Genomic DNA, 16111 nt, shown 5'->3' with positions numbered 1-16111 from the left:
ATGCATGTTTACACAAAGGGACAGAGAGAGTGCAGGATGTACTCAATGGGTCAGGCAGCTTCTTTAGAGATAGAGATGCAGTGCGGACACAGGCCATTCGGCCCACCGTGTCCATGCCGACTAGCAAGCCCCTTCACACTATCCTGCACATGAGGGGCAATTTACAATGATATCAGAGCCAATTAACCTACAAACCCGCACGTCTTTGGAATGTTGGAGGAAACTGGAGCACCCGGAGGAAACCCACGCAGGTCACGTGGAGAACGTACAAACTCCACACAGACAGCGCCCGTAGTCAGGATCGAACCTGGGTCTCTGGTGCTGTAAAGCAGCAACTCTACCGCTGCGACGCCACCGTGCCGCTCTGGAGAACATGGATAGGTGATGTTTCACGTCGGGACCTTCTTCACACACACGCTCTCAACCAGGAAACAGATAACCTTACGACCTGTTGTCTGTAGAACCTGGCTGGGCACAAATTGCTGGCAGTATTTGCCTTTTAAACAACAGGGCCCACTCCCAAAAGTAATGCACTGGTTATATGTCTTCAGTCATGGCCTGCCAATGTACAAGGACCGCATTGTATTAAAGCAAGCGCACTCAATCTCTCTCTCTCTCTCTCTGGTCAACAGAATTTCTCCTTATAAGGATAGCGCTCAAAATGCTGATTGCATCTGGCAGAAGGGAATTTCTACTCTTGTTTTGGATGCAAACCCTGGCAGGTTTTGGAAAGGCCCAGGAATCGAGCACTGGCTTCAGTGCATCGAAGTGATCCAGTTTAAGATCTTGGAAACCACTGACAGTTCACTCATATCGCTACAGTACTAGGGAGGATGTGTTCTTGGCAAGCCAACTTGATCAAATGCCATTGCTAAATGACTTTGGACTGCACCCATGTTCTAAGAGATTGGCTCTGTGTTCAGTCCGCCAAGCAGAACGGCAACACCTGGTCATGAAGATAACACGCTGGTGTTTCTGGCTGAAATGGTAGAAGATACAATAGACACAAAACGCTGGAGTAACTCAGCGGGACAGGCAGCATGAATACGAGGAGACAAGGAATAGATGACGTTTCGGGTCGAGACCCTTCTTCAGACAGAGAGTCACGGGAAAGGGAAACGAGAGATATAGACGGTGATGTAGAGAGATAAATAGAACAGGTGAATGAAAGATATGAAACAAAAGCAACGATGATAGAGGAGACAGGCCATTGTTAGCTGTGCTCTAGGTGAAAACGAGCTACAGACAATGAAACTCAACAAGGCAGCGAGGCAGGGGGGGGGGGAACTAGAGATATGGAAGAGCAAGGTGTGAAAACAACATCAAAGCAGACGATGCTCAAGGTCTCGACCCGAAACGTCACCCATCCCCTCTCTCCAGAGATGCTGCCTGTCCCGTGAGTTAATCCAGCATCCACACACAGGAGAAGAAAATTGTGGAGGGAATGTTGTGAATTTCCCCTCTCTTCCAAATTTCTGGGCTATGTCCAACTCTTCACTCAGGCTTGTGTTAGCTTGTGTTTAATTGTTATGGAATGGAAAAGGCATTACTTTACAGTGAAACAATTATTGACTGTATTGCCTCTGCAAGAAGCAGAATGTCAGATGAATTTGAGAGCATTACTAATAATTTGTTGCGAGAAGCTGACATCTAGACCTTTTATAAAGCAGGGCTGGCCTAAATGGTTTGCGTTCAGTAATGTCACATTTCTAGTGTGGGAAGGACTGCAACCAATTTCTGCACAGCTTCTACCGGCACAGAGAGATAGTCTGGGACCTAGTGCAAACAACAAGCTGCTGGAGGGGGTAGAGATGGGTGAAAGGCAGAAGGGGTAAGAGCTGGGATGCGGGGAGCCAGGAGGAGTGGGGAGAAGGAAGTGCCTGAAACATCCTAGGTAGATCAGGAGGAGATGGAAAGGAGGCGGATTGGCTTACTTGACACTGGAGAATTTAATATTCATGTAAATGCAGCCCAGTTCCTTTCCCCTCCTCCATCTGCCTTGATGAATGTGTCCCACCCATACCCACACCTAGGGGGCATGGTGGCGCAGCGGTAGAGTTGCTGCCTTACAGCGCTTGCAGCGCCGGAGACCCGGGTTCGATCCCGACTACGGGTGCTGTCTGTGTGGAGTTTGTACGTTCTCCCCGTGACCACGTGGGTTTTCGCCGAGATCTTCGGTTTCCTCCCACACTCCAAAGACGTGCAGGTATGTAGGTTAATTGGCTTGGTATAAATGCAAATTGTCCCCAGTGTGTGTAGGATAGAGTTAGTGTGCGGGGATCGCTGGTCGGCGCGGAACCCGGTGGGCCGAAGGGCCTGTTTCCGTGCTGTATCTCTAAACTAAACTAAGCCTCCTCCTGGCCCCTTATTTCACTCCGCCCTCAACACACCCCCACCATCACTTTAACGAGTCACCTCCCCACCCACCCCCCCTCCCCCTCTCTCCCTTCCCACCAACCTCGTTGTTTGTTTATCCTGGAGAAAATAATCCCATCTCTGGTTAATCCTTTGACAGTCACATTGTGACAAAACTGTGAAATTATCCACCCGGATATCTGATTAATTTGCTGTCAGTAGGATTTTGGAGGCGTGAGATTCATAAAATTGGACTAACCCCAGGGAGTTCAGATTACTGATGGACCTTGCTGAGAATTATGCACTGCCTGGCATGTTCCCATCTGTAAACGAAGAGGAAGGAAATATCACCCTTAATTTAGTCTAGTTCAGTTTATTGTCACGTGTACCGAGGTACAGTGAAAAATCTTTGTTCCGTGCTAACCAGTCAGCGGCAAAGACAATAAATGATTACAATCGAGCCGTCCACAGTGTACAGGTACATGATAATGGGAATAACGTGTGGGAAGGAACTGCAGATGCTGGTTTAAACCAAAGATAGACACAAAACGCTGGAGCAACTCAGCGGGACAGGCAGCATCTCTGGAGAGAAGGAATGGGTGACGTTTCGGGGCGAGACCCTTCTTCAGACACTTCGGGTCTCAACCTGAAATGTCACCTATTCTGTCTGTCCAGAGATGCTGCCTGTCCCGCTGAGTTACTCCCGCATTTTGTATCTTTAATGGGAATAACATTTAGTGCAACATGAAGTCCAGTAACGTCTGATTAAAGATAGTCCTAGGGTCTCCAATGAGGTGGATAGCAGCTCAGGACTGCTCTCTAGTTGGTGATAGGATGGTTCAGTCACCTGATAACAGCTGGGAAGAAACTGTCCCTGAATCTGGAGGTGTGCGTTTTCAAACTTCTGTCCCTCTTACTCGATGGGAGAGGGGAGAAGAGGGAGTGGCCAGGGTGGGACATGTCCTTGATTATGCTGCTGGCCTTGCCGAGGCAGCGTGAGGTGTAGATGGAGTTAATGGCAGGGAGGTTGGTTTCTGAGATTGTCTGAGTTGCGTCCACAATTCTCTGCAATTTCTCGCGGTCTTGGGTGGAGCTGTTCCCAAACAACATGTCTGTGCTGAATACAATACCAAGATAAACTCATCTCACCTCAAATGACTTAGGGGCAGCACGGTGGCGGGGGGTAGAGTTGCTGCCTCACAGCGCCACAGACCCGGGTTCTATCTTGACTACGGGTGCTGTCTGTACGGAATTTGTACGTTCTCCCCGTGACTCACATCTTCTCGGTGCTCCTGTTTCCTCCCACGCTCCAAAGACGTACAGGTTTGTAGGTTAATTGGCTTGGTAACATTGTAAATTGTCCCTAGTGTGTGCAGGATAGTGTTAATGTACGAGGATACACAAAATTGCTCGGGAAACTCAGCGGGTGCAGCAGCATCTATGGAGCGAAGGAAATAGGCGACGTTTCGGGCCGAAACGTCGCCTATTTCCTTCGCTCCATAGATGCTGCTGCACCCGCTGAGTTTCCCCAGCAATTTTGTGTACCTTCGATATTCCAGCATCTGCAGTTCCCTTTTGAACACTTAATGTACGAGGACGCTGGTCCCTGGACTTGGTGGGCTGAAGGGCCTGTTTCCACGCTGTATTTCCAAACTAAACAAACAAAACAGGACTCAGCAAGTGTCACCTTGATTTATTTTGAGTTGCCATAAATAGTACGAAATTGGGGTGGGAGATTGCAACCTTCACGTGGTCCGCCCTGTTTCGACGAATGCAATCAACCTGGCGTGCACAATCAAATAAGATCAAATAGAACAAGTTGCCTACAACTTTAGAAGAAGAAGTAAGAAATCTATTCTCCTTTTTAGAAAGGACTCTTTAGCCATTCCCAACATTTCTTCAAAGGTGTTTTCATTGATCTTGGTTCCTCAGGTTTGATATTTATCCACAACATTTTGTGATCTTTATCTCCTCAAGCCAAAAAACGAACATTTCTGGCAATGCTCCCAATTCTCACCTTAATGGAACCGATGAGAAGATTTCCTAAAACTTGTCTTCTTAATACAGTGGCACAGTGGCGCAGCGGTAGAGTTGTTGTCTCACAGTGCCAGTGACCTGGGTTCGATCCTGATGACGGGTGCTGTCTGTACGGAGTTTGTATGTTCTCCCCGTGACCTGTGTGGGTTTTCTCCGGGAGCTCCGGTTTCCTTCTACACTCCAAAGATGTTCGGGTTTGTAGGCTAATTGGCTTTGGTAAAATTGTAAATTGTCTCGAATAGTGTGTGTCGATCGCTGGTCGGAGCGGAGTCAGAGGGCCTGTTTCTAAACTAAACTAAACTTAACTTAACATGGCAAACCTGTTATCGCATTTAACATAACCTTGCTTTATTGACGGTAGGTCTGAAGTAGGGTTTAGGTCCGAAACGTTGCCTATTTCCTTCGCTCCCAGATGCTGCCTCACCCGCTGAGTTTCTCCAGCAATTTTGTCTACCTTCGATTTTCCCGCATCTGCAGTTCCTTCTTGAACACTTGTTTTATTGACAACATCAACAATAGGGCAGTGTTGACTGTCCAGCAAGGCATTGGCGTTATTCAGTATGTTTTGTGTACCTGTGTTATAATGATTATTTTCTGCAACCTTTGTTATAACCAGAGAAACATTTCTTCAATCTGGTGATCATGCTTTCTCTCCTTGTGTCTGAATTCCCATCGACCGACCTTGACCACATCTGTTAGCACATTTTGTTTTGAAGTTTTATATCCCATCATGTAACAGACTGAGACAAGAGAATGCCCTTCCATTCTTGCTACTGCAACTGTTGCACTTGCCTTCAGCAGAAAGAAATGCTAACAGATGCTTATAAAAAAAACACCACACGTCAGGATCAGTTTAGATTAGAGATACAGCGCGGAAACGGGCCCATCGGCTCACCGAGTCCGCGCCGACCAGCGATCCCCGCACACTAACACTGACAATTTTACATTCATAACCAAGCCAGTTAACCTACAAATCTGTACGGCTTTGCAGTGTGGGAGGAAACCGAAGATCTCGGAGAAAACCCACGCAGGTCACGGGGAGAACGTACAAACTCCGTACAGACAGCACCCGTAGTCTTGATTGATTGATAGACTTTATTAATCCCCTTATTCAGGGGAAATCCTGATGTCCTTGCAGCACACTAATAAAAATACAACACAGTATTCATGAAGAAATTCAACACCAAAACATAAAAACATCCCCCCACAGTGATTCCCACTGTGGGGGAAGGCACAAAGTCCAGTCCCCATCCTCTTGTCCACTCAAAGTCGGGCCTATTGAGGCCTCCACAGTTGCCGCCACGGCGCCCGATGTTCTCGCCGGGTGATGGTACTCCGGCGTCGGGAGAACCCCCAGCAGCTTGGGGTGCCAGGAACGGCCGCCTTCCCACCGGAGCCCGCGGCTTGCAAGCCAACAGACCGCGCCAGACGGAGCTCCGCACACTGGTGATCTCGGCGAGATGTAAGTTCAACGTCGCAGCTGGCCGCTCCGCAGAACCGCGGCTCCACGATGTTTTCCTCGGCGGTACCAAGCATACTGGAGTCCCAGCGCGGCGACCCAGGAAAGGCATCGCCCGCTCCACGACAGCGCTCCAGCGCTGCGCCGCCGCCAAAGCCGATGTTCTGCGCCGCCGCCAACGCCGATGTTCTGGCCAGGTCCCCTCAGGGAAACGTCGCTCCAGGACCCGCTGGTAGGCCGCGAGGACAGGTCGAAGACGCTGCTCGGAGGAAGGCAACCCCTCCGACCAGGTAGGGACTTAGAAAAGCAGTTTCCCCCTTCCCCCCCACCACCCCCCACACATAAAAGATTTAGACCCCCTGACTGTACACTTAACAAACTAAAAATGATAAAAAAGAAGGGAAAAAAAACGGACAGCTGCAGGACAGGCAGCCGTTCAGGACAGCGGTTCAGGACAGCGCCTCCTCCGGATTCAGGATCGAACCCGGGTCTCTGGCGCTGTGAGGCAGCAACTCTACCGCTGCGCCACCATGCCACACCATCAGTTGAAACTTTTTCACTGCACAGGCATTTTCCATAGCTCTTGCCGATGTATATGACAGAAGTACATTCTTTGTCCTTGACCATCATTTATTGACGGCTATAAACGCAGAAATCTATAATTTGCTACCTATGGTTTATTATTTTCATGTGTACTGAGGTACAGAATATAGAACTGTACGGCACAGCGCAGGAACAGGCCATTCGGCCCACAATGTCCATGCCCAACATGGCTCCAAAATCAACTTTTAACCGCCTGCACATAATCCATATCCCTCCATTCCCTGCACCCATGTGCCTATCCAAAATTCATAACTTCATGAGTTCATAGGTTATAGGAGCAGAATTAAGGGCCTGTCCCACTTACGAGATTTTTTCGGAGACTTGCTGGCACCCGTCATAGTCCAGGGAAGGCATGGTGGCGCAGCGGTAGAGTTACAGCGCCAGAGATCCAGGTTCGATCCTGACCACGGGTGCTGTCTTTATGGAGTTTGTACGTTCTCCCCGTGACCGCATGGGATTTCTCCAGGTGCTCTGGTCTTTTCCCCCCCACACTAAAAGAGAGCTTGTTTATCTTGTTTCAGATCTGTCACGAAATGTTCACCTTGCTTGGTACAGATTTCTAGCAGATTTTATTTGTTATATTTAATTACAACTGTACAAAACTCCATTTGGTCGAGAGCCGGTTTTCTAACATGAGGCGGGTTTGGCAGTGTCTCACCACTAGATCTAGATCCAATAAATAAGTTTAAAGGACTGGTTTCATGCTACGACAGATATACATTTCATTCATCCAAGACTTTGTTCCAATTCCGAGGCTGGGATAGTGTATTGTAACGCTGTGAGATACTACAGTAGATTCCTTGTATGTGAATACTTGGCCAATAAACTTATTAATTCATTCATTGTAACACTGTGAGATACCACACTGCAATTCACAGTTCGATTAAAATCAATACCCAGCATATAATCTCACACATGCTTTTGATGCTTGCACAGAAATTCTTGCCTGAAGAGCCTGATATTTTCCTGAAGGAAATTCTCAGACGTTTAACGTTAAACTGAATTATCTTCACACCAGCACGGTGGCGCAGCGGTAGAGTTGCTGCCTCACAGCGCCAGAGACCCAGGTTCGATTCTGACTACGGAAGCTGTCTGTGCGTATCTTTTACGTTCCCCATCGTGTCTGTGTGGGTTTTCTCCAGGTGCTCCGGTTTCCTCCCACACTACGGAGACGTGCAGGTTTGTAGGTAAAAACTTGGCCTCTGTAAATTGCCCCTAGTGTGTAGGATGTGAAAGTGGGATAATATAGAACTAGTGTACCAGTGATTGATGGCCGCGTGGACTCGCTTGGGCTGAAGGCCACGGTCCCATGCTGGACCACTAACTTAAACCAAACTAATCGGGCATAAGAAGGGGGGAAAAACAAGAATTCCCATGGCCCCCACTCATGAAGTCAAAGGGTCCCAATGGCTTTTATGGGCGTTAGAGTAGTTTTCTGAAGTGCATTTTCTGTTGTTTAGTTAACTTTAGAGATACAGAACAGAAACGGGCCCTTTGGCCCACCTAGTCCGCGCCAACCAGCAATCCCCGCACTACACACACCAGGAACAGGATTTACCATTTTTTTACCAAAACCAATACACAGTCTTCGCAACGTGTGAGGAGACCGGAGCTCCCGGAGAAATCCCACGCAGGTCACGGGGAGAACGTACAAACTCCTCACAGACAGCACCAGTAGTCAGGATCGAACCCGGGTCTCTGGCGCTGTAAGGCAGCAACTCTACCGCTGCGCCACCTTTAAGGGCTATAGCTTTAATGAAACTTTTTAGTAACAAGTAGAACATGGTTAATCAGAAGGAGGGGAAAACCATTAGTCCAATACCCTCTTGCATTACAATAGACGGGTGAAGTAATTCAAAGGCATTTTCCGTACATGTGGACCTCCTCTGCGATTGACACCATAGCTGTGTCGCTCACTTGTATTTATATTGGCAGTTACTCAATAATCATCCTTTAAATATGCAAAAGAGTCTAACGACTAATGCAAGAGTAATTCAACCTCATTATTGAGCACATTAGTGAATGTTATAGCAGATTTTAACCCTTTATAACCACTGTCCTATTATCTTTTTTACTAGACCGCTGGCAAACTGGAAATCATGAAATGTCTATTGCAGTGATGATAGATACAAAATGCTGGAGCAACTCATTCTGGCCCCTTCTCACCTCTAGTTTATTATAACATATAACATATAACATATAACAATTACAGCACGGAAACAGGCCATCTCGACCCCTCTAGTCCGTGCCGAACACATAGTCTCCCCTAGTCCCATATACCTGCGCTCAGACCATAACCCTCCATTCCTTTCCCATCCATATAACTATCCAATTTATTTTTAAATGATAAAAACGAACCTGCCTCCACCACCTTCACTGGAAGCTCATTCCACACAGCTACCACTCTCTGCGTAAAGAAGTTCCCCCTCATGTTACCCCTAAACTTCAGTCCCTTAATTCTCAAGTCATGTCCCCTTGTTTGAATCTTCCCTACTCTCAGTGGGAAAAGCTTTTCCACGTCAACTCTGTCTATCCCTCTCATCATTTTAAAAACCTCTATCAAGTCCCCCCTTAACCTTCTGCGCTCCAAAGAATAAAGCCCTAACTTGTTCAACCTTTCTCTGTAACTTAGTTGCTGAAACCCAGGCAACATTCTAGTAAATCTCCTCTGTACTCTCTCTATTTTGTTGACATCCTTCCTAAAATTAGGCGACCAAAATTGTACACCATACTCCAGAATTGGCCTCACCAATGCCTTGTACAATTTTAACATTACATCCCAACTTCTATACTCAATGCTCTGATTTATAAAGGCCAGCACACCAAAAGCTTTCTTTACCACCCTATCTACATTTATTCTAGCTCACCCCCCCCCCCTCCCTTTACAACCCAGTGGTATGAATATTGATTTCTCTAACTTCAAGTAACCCCGGCATTCCCTCTCTCTCTATCCCCCCCCCACCCAAGTCCCATTTTCACCCAACAAACATCTAACAACGGCCTGTTCCTTTATCATCGTTACTCTTTTGCATATCTTTTATTCATTGTTCTATATCTCTCCACATCACCTCTCATTTCCCTTTCCCTTGACTATTCTGAACTAGGGTCTCAACCCGAAACATCACCCATTCCTTCTCTCCAGAGATGCTGCCCGTCCCACTGAGTTACTCCAGCATTCTGTGTCCAACAAGGGCTGAAGAGCCCGTTTCAGATTCAGTGAGTCCATGCTTCACCTTCAAATCGGAACAGACGCAATTGAGCATTCAACAGCATAATTGTGCCACAAATTGAATTACTGTGGAGTCATTTTCCAAGACTGAATGATTATTGTTATGGCTTTCTAATGAAATCCAGGATTGATCTGGTGATGGACTGCTCAATAAGCTCTCGTGTTCAGAAAGAATATCAATTGCAACAAACCTGATGTTAGTAGCTTCATTGACTGCTATCAGGAATGAAGCAAACTGCATTCTGATCAATCCTGCCCAAGACCTTCTACAGAAGTTCACAGCAGAAGAATATGACAGGCTGGTTATTGTCGGGTAAGTGTGGTACAAATATGTGTTCCCAGGAGTAGGACATGCTTGAACAGATCTTAGGTGGGAATCAAAAACTAGATGAAAGTGAGGTACTAAGGATTTGATTAGTATGGGTGTCTGGGGTTATAGGGAGAAGGTATGAGAATGGGGTTGAGAGGGAAAGATAGATCAGCCATGATTGAATGGTGGAGTAGACTTGATATACCGAATGGCCCAATTCTACTCTTATAACGTATGGACTTATGAAGAAAGATAAAAATGCACAGAAGGACATTAAGTGCTGGAGTAACTCAGCAGGTCAGGCAGCATCTCTGGAGAATATGGGTGGGTCACGTTTTGGGTCGAGACCGTCCTTCAATCTGAAGCCCTGGACTAGTGGATTCATCCTTATCAATGTCTAACCAGTCTAAAAAGTGGAGTTCAGTGCTATGCTCCAGTGTTGTAAGGTGCACATATTGCTATTGTCATAGGTAGTGGTTTATTATTGTCAAATATATAAAGAAACAGCGAAAAAATATTGTTGTGTGTGCCACCCAGTGTGTACATCAGTGCATCAGTTGAAATGCAAGTGCTGGTTTAAATAAAAGACATAGTTTAGTTTATGTTAGAGATACAGCACGGAAACAGGCCCTTCGGCCCACCGGGTCTGTGCCGACCAGCGTTCCTTGCACATTAACACTATCCCACATACACTAGGGGCACTTTTTACATTTACCAAGCCAATTAACCTACAAACTTGTACGTCTCTGAAGATCTCGGAGAGAACCCACGCAGGTCACGGGGAGAACGTACAAACTCCGTACAGACAGCATCCGTAGTCGGGATCGAACCTGGGCCTCTGGCGCTGCAAGCACTGTAAGGCAGCAACTCTACCACTGCGCCACCGTGACTGTGAGGATTTGACTAAGACGGGGACAGACAGTTGCTGCTCTTGTTGATGGACACTTGAAATGATCCACAGGGTTAAACATTCAAAAAGGCAAGCACAGGGCAACCAGGGGATGTGAGAAAAAAATATATGTAAGTAAAGGATGGTCCCGATCTGCATCGCCCTGCCTGTATAGGAGTTGACACAGGAGCAATCGGTTTAGAAAAGGGAAGTGGATAGGTGAACTGTGAGGAATTAATTTGCAGGGCTATGTTCTTCACAAGGTCCCTTGATGGGGAAGAGCAGGCATTGACAGCATTGATCTGCAGGGGGGTGAGATGGACTGGCCTCGTACTCTGTGGTTCGATGGGAGCGGGGTCAGGTTGGAGTTGAGAATGACGGCAACGGAACGCTTGTTTTAACTATGCAGAACTTTCTATGAAGACACTGGCGGTGAGAATCCCTGTGAGGTTGCAGCAGCACTGATGATTTTTTCTGCTGCACTCAATTAACAGGAAGGATGGAGAAATGATGAGTGCTATTAGCCGGGGAGCTGCCCCCCAAACCTAGGATAGGGCTGGTGATGGAATGCTAAGGAGGTAAGGGAATCTGGAGCCAATTCTGGCTCCAGGCAGCTGGAAGAGTGCCCAGGTTCTCCAAATCTAATTCAGAAAGCGAGCACTCCAATCAACTTCGCAGCAATGTTATAGAGACCATCGGGAAGAAAGTGAAAACAAAGGAACAAAAAATAAGTATTACCTCCAGCTGCTGGCTGGGAAATGAAGTCAACTGGTTGAGTTAGTAATGCAGTAAATGTACAGTCTGATAGCACCTTGTAATTTCTCAAAACTGCAAGCAGATGTTAGTGATCAAGTCAATGATATTGTGGGGGGGGGGGGGGGGGGCATGAATGTAGGTGTCATGATCTTCTGGAAAAGACAGTGATTGATAGCCAAAGCGTAAAGGGACCTTGTGAAGAACATTGCTGAACTCAAGGGGACGTGGGGAGGGTGGTTGATGGCTGGGGGTGTCCAAATTGGATTGTCTATCTGTTATGCTGATTTTCATACAATGTGGAACGGTAGCCCATTGGAATGTTTCCAATTGACTCCAGGACTGTCTGTGCCCTCTGGTCATGCCTGCATCAGAAAAGCCCAAACAACCCAGTATCTGTGCTTTTATTTTGTATATATTGTTTGCTGAATCCCGTGGGCCTGGAAGCAGTTATAGTTCTTCCTTCTGCTGGATAGATCCCTGTCAGAGTTTCAAAAGGCTGCTGCTAGCTGCTTGAGATCAATGTGTGTTATTGGGATGTGGAATCGAACTTTACTGGGGTAATTCTCTGAGTCTGTACTGAGTATAGAAACCCTGTTGTATTTGTATCTGTAATAGAGGGATAGAGTTATAGAGTCAGTCATTCATAGAGTTATTCACGGAGTCATGGCGTCATATAATCGTACAAGGCGGAAACAGTAAGGCACAATTCTCTGCCGTAAAAGCCCAGTCCCACGGTACGAGTTCATTCCAAGAGCTCTCTCGAGTTTGCCCTGATTCGAACTCGGACATTTACGGTAATGGCCACTCGTCGGTACTCGGGGCTCTCGTGGACATTTTTCAACGTGTTGAAAAATCTTCACGAGTCTTCCCGTGCTTACCTGCCGTCAGCGAGTCTTCCCGAGTACCTGCCGTTAGCGCCAAGAGACGTCCCCGAGCTCCGACGTACCCGCTACGTTCATTCTCCGAGCTTACCACGAGTTTGATTTTTTTAATACTCGGGAGAGATCTTGGAATGAACTCGTACCGTGGGACAGGGCTATAAGGATACTCCTCTGGCAGCTTGTTCCATGCACCCGCCACCCTTTGTATGAAAACTTTACCATTTCAGGTTCCTATTAAAAAGTGGCTGTGCAGGTTGCCTATTAATCTCCAAATACAACCACACAAACCGATAGCTGAAATTTGTGAGGTAACTTGCTGATTGAGGGTAAAGTGCTAAATGCAAGGTAATTAACTGCTGACAGGAGGTAGTGCCAGTTGCCGTGGTGTTAGTCTTCTTGTATTTCATGTCGCAGCTTATGTAAAGTGCTCGCTGTGTTCAATTAGTGAATCATAGTCATTCTAGTGTATACTGCACTAAAAGGATTTATGTAAAACAATCACAAACAAGACTTCTCCAAGTTTAAGAGTTATTGGAGCAGGATATATGTAAATTAAAGAGCCATACAGTGTGGAAACAGGCCCTTCTGCCCAACTTGCCCATGCTGGCCAACATGTCCCATCTGCATTTCCTTGTAAATACCACACATATCAATGAGTGAGTTTGAATTTTGTTTCTCTTTCGATTGTTCTGTCTGCATAAATAAGTTAATGGAGTGATGAAGTCAAAGCCACAATAACACACCAAAAATATATATATCTTTGATCCTGCTCCTAAGTCCGTCACCATCAGCGTACAATGCCTCAAAAGGAAATGAGTCTTTGACTTAGCTCCTATCAGCCGTTTAAAAATAGGGCCTTTCAGGAGGTAACATGATTAAAAAGGTTGGATGCACTTCTCTGTACGGCTGTGCAGAGAATGGTTAAAAACTCAGCTGCTTGACAATCTTCCTCACCTTGAATAAAAAATGTGATCCAAGGTTTCTTTGACAATGTCCCTTTCGTGTCTTTTGTCAATTTAGCCATTCAAAGTAGCTTCCCTCCATGAGCTGCCAGAAACGAACCGTTAAACATTTCTGATTGAAGGTGACTATTGGTATTTTTAATGAATATTTTCAATTTACTCCTGATTGTTGTCAGACTGGGAGCTGAACCCTTTGTGTCGCTGTTTGGAATATTGGTATCTGTTAGAGAAAAACGTTTGGCAGGAGATGTGGCGATCCTTGGACGTGATCTGTACAGTTCATCGTTGTAGAATATCGCTCCTTAAAAATACAGCTGAATCAGCAATTTGAAAGGGAAATGTTGGTGGGTTGAGTGGTGTTATTTAATTACATTCAGTGAACAAATTTTGATCTTTTCTCTATTGATTAGTTTAGTTTAGTTTAGAGATACAGCGTGGAAGCAGATCCGCACTGACCAGCGATCCCCGCACATTAACACCTCCTTACACACACTAGGGACAATTGTACATTTACACATTTATACCAAGCCAAGTAACCTACATACCTGCACATCTTTGGAGTGTGGGAGGAAAACGAAGATCTCAGAGGAAACCCACGCAGGTCACGGGGAGAACGTACAAACTCCGTACAGTCAGTACCCTAGGTTAGGATCGAACCCGGATCTCTGCCGCTGTTTTAAAAAAAATTAAATTCAGAATTAAATTGGTTCAAATCCCAGCTGAAGGTATTGTCTTTCAACTTGGTGAGCGCAACAAATTCTTTTTAACTGTTCCTCAGTACATGTGACAATAAACTAAACTGTTCAAACTGTGTGCGGGGAAACCAGAGCGCCCGGAGAAAACCCATGCAGTTACAGGGAGAACGTGCAAACTCCGTAGAGACAGTATCTGAGGTCTGGATTGAATCTGGGTTTCTGGCGCTGTGAGGCAGCAGCTCTAATGCTACACCACCGTGTGCCCCCACTAGACAGACTCTAATTAATCTCAGAAACCAAAAAAAACTCTCTTCAGCTGCCTTTAGTGTTGGACAAGGAGCAAGTGTTACATTCGTACTGTAATATGACCCAGATTATTCAGAACGTCAGTGAAAGATTAAATCCCATATGGAGCATGGCATCTTATTAAAATTACGTTACATATCCTGAGATCAGCCAGTATTGCAATGTGATTTGAAATGCATTATTCTGAATCATTTGCACAATTGCTAACAGATTCCTGATCACATTGTCCAGAGTAGGATATACATCACTTTAAATTGACAGAAGTTATGCTATTAATACAAGGTTATATTATATAATTGGTGGAGAGCGCTTAAACCTCAGTAGCCTCTAACTAAGTGATACTTTGAGGAAAGTCACCTGCCTTTAAGATAGTGTTGTGTTTAATGTGGTCCATCCCTTTAAAACATGCGTTCATGCAAAAAAAAAATAATGGCGGCACGGTGGCGCAGCGGTAGAGTTGCCGCCTCACAGCGCCAGAGACCCGGGTTCGATCCTGACTGCGGGTGCTATTTGTATGGAGTTTGTACGTTCTCCCTGCAACCTGCGCCAATTTTCTCCGGGTGTTCCGGTTTCCTCCCACACTTCACAGATGTGTAGGTTAATTTGACTTCGGTAAAAATTCTAAATAGTCCCGAGGGTGTATGATAGTGCTTGTGTAGGGGATCGTTGGTTGGTGTGGACAGGGTGGGCTGAAGGGCCTGTTGCTGCGCTGGATCTCTAAACTAAACTAAACTAAACCAAACTAAGCATACCTGTGAAGCACATTTTTGACACTTTAAAGGCATCATATGAATGGAGGGGTTTGTTCATCCTCTCACCAACGAGAGAGGAATCCTGCACTACTATCTATCGCATTGGTGACCCTTGGACTATCTTTGATTGGACTTACTGACTTTACTTCACACTAAACGTTATTTCCTTATCATGTGGTTGAACACTGTAAATGGCTCAATTGTAATCATGTATTGTCTTTCCGCTGACTGGTTAGCATGCAACAAAAGCTTTTCCCTGTACCTCGGTACACATGACAATTAATTACCTTCTGCAAGCTAACAATGATCTATTGTGCATTTTCCATGATCGCCATCCACTTTGTTTCATTTTCACACCTTACGCTTCCATATCTCTGTATCTCCCTCTCCCCTGACTCAGTCTGAAGAAGGGTCTCGACCCGAATCATCACCCATACCTTCTCTCCAGAGATGCTGCCTGACCCACTGAGTATCTCCAGCATTTTGTGTCTATCTTCGGTTTAGACCAGCATCTGCAGTTCCTTCCTAAACTAATCTAAGCTTGTGCAGAGATTTGCAAATGTAACATAGTTTTAGTAGTGACACTGAGGGATAGCTTGGCTAGAGTTCTCATCTTCCTTTTCACATGCCAGTGAATGAATGAATGAATGAATAAGTTTATCGGCCATGTATGTTCACATACAAGGAATTTGCCTTGGTGCTCCGCTCGCAAGTACCAACACGACATACAGTAAACAATTAAGAATGACACATAAAACATTAAACATTAATAATAAAACATTATAGTTCAAACATGTGAATGAAATAAAATAGCAGAGCAAAAGGAGGCTACAGACTTTTGGTTATTGAGTAGAGCTACTACTCGTGGAAAAAAGCT

The sequence above is a fragment of the Amblyraja radiata genome, chromosome 34, assembly GCF_010909765.2.
Source record: "Amblyraja radiata isolate CabotCenter1 chromosome 34, sAmbRad1.1.pri, whole genome shotgun sequence".
Lineage (NCBI taxonomy): Eukaryota > Metazoa > Chordata > Chondrichthyes > Rajiformes > Rajidae > Amblyraja > Amblyraja radiata.
The sequence above is the reverse complement of the archived record's forward strand: the minus strand, read 5'-3'. Positions refer to the sequence as shown.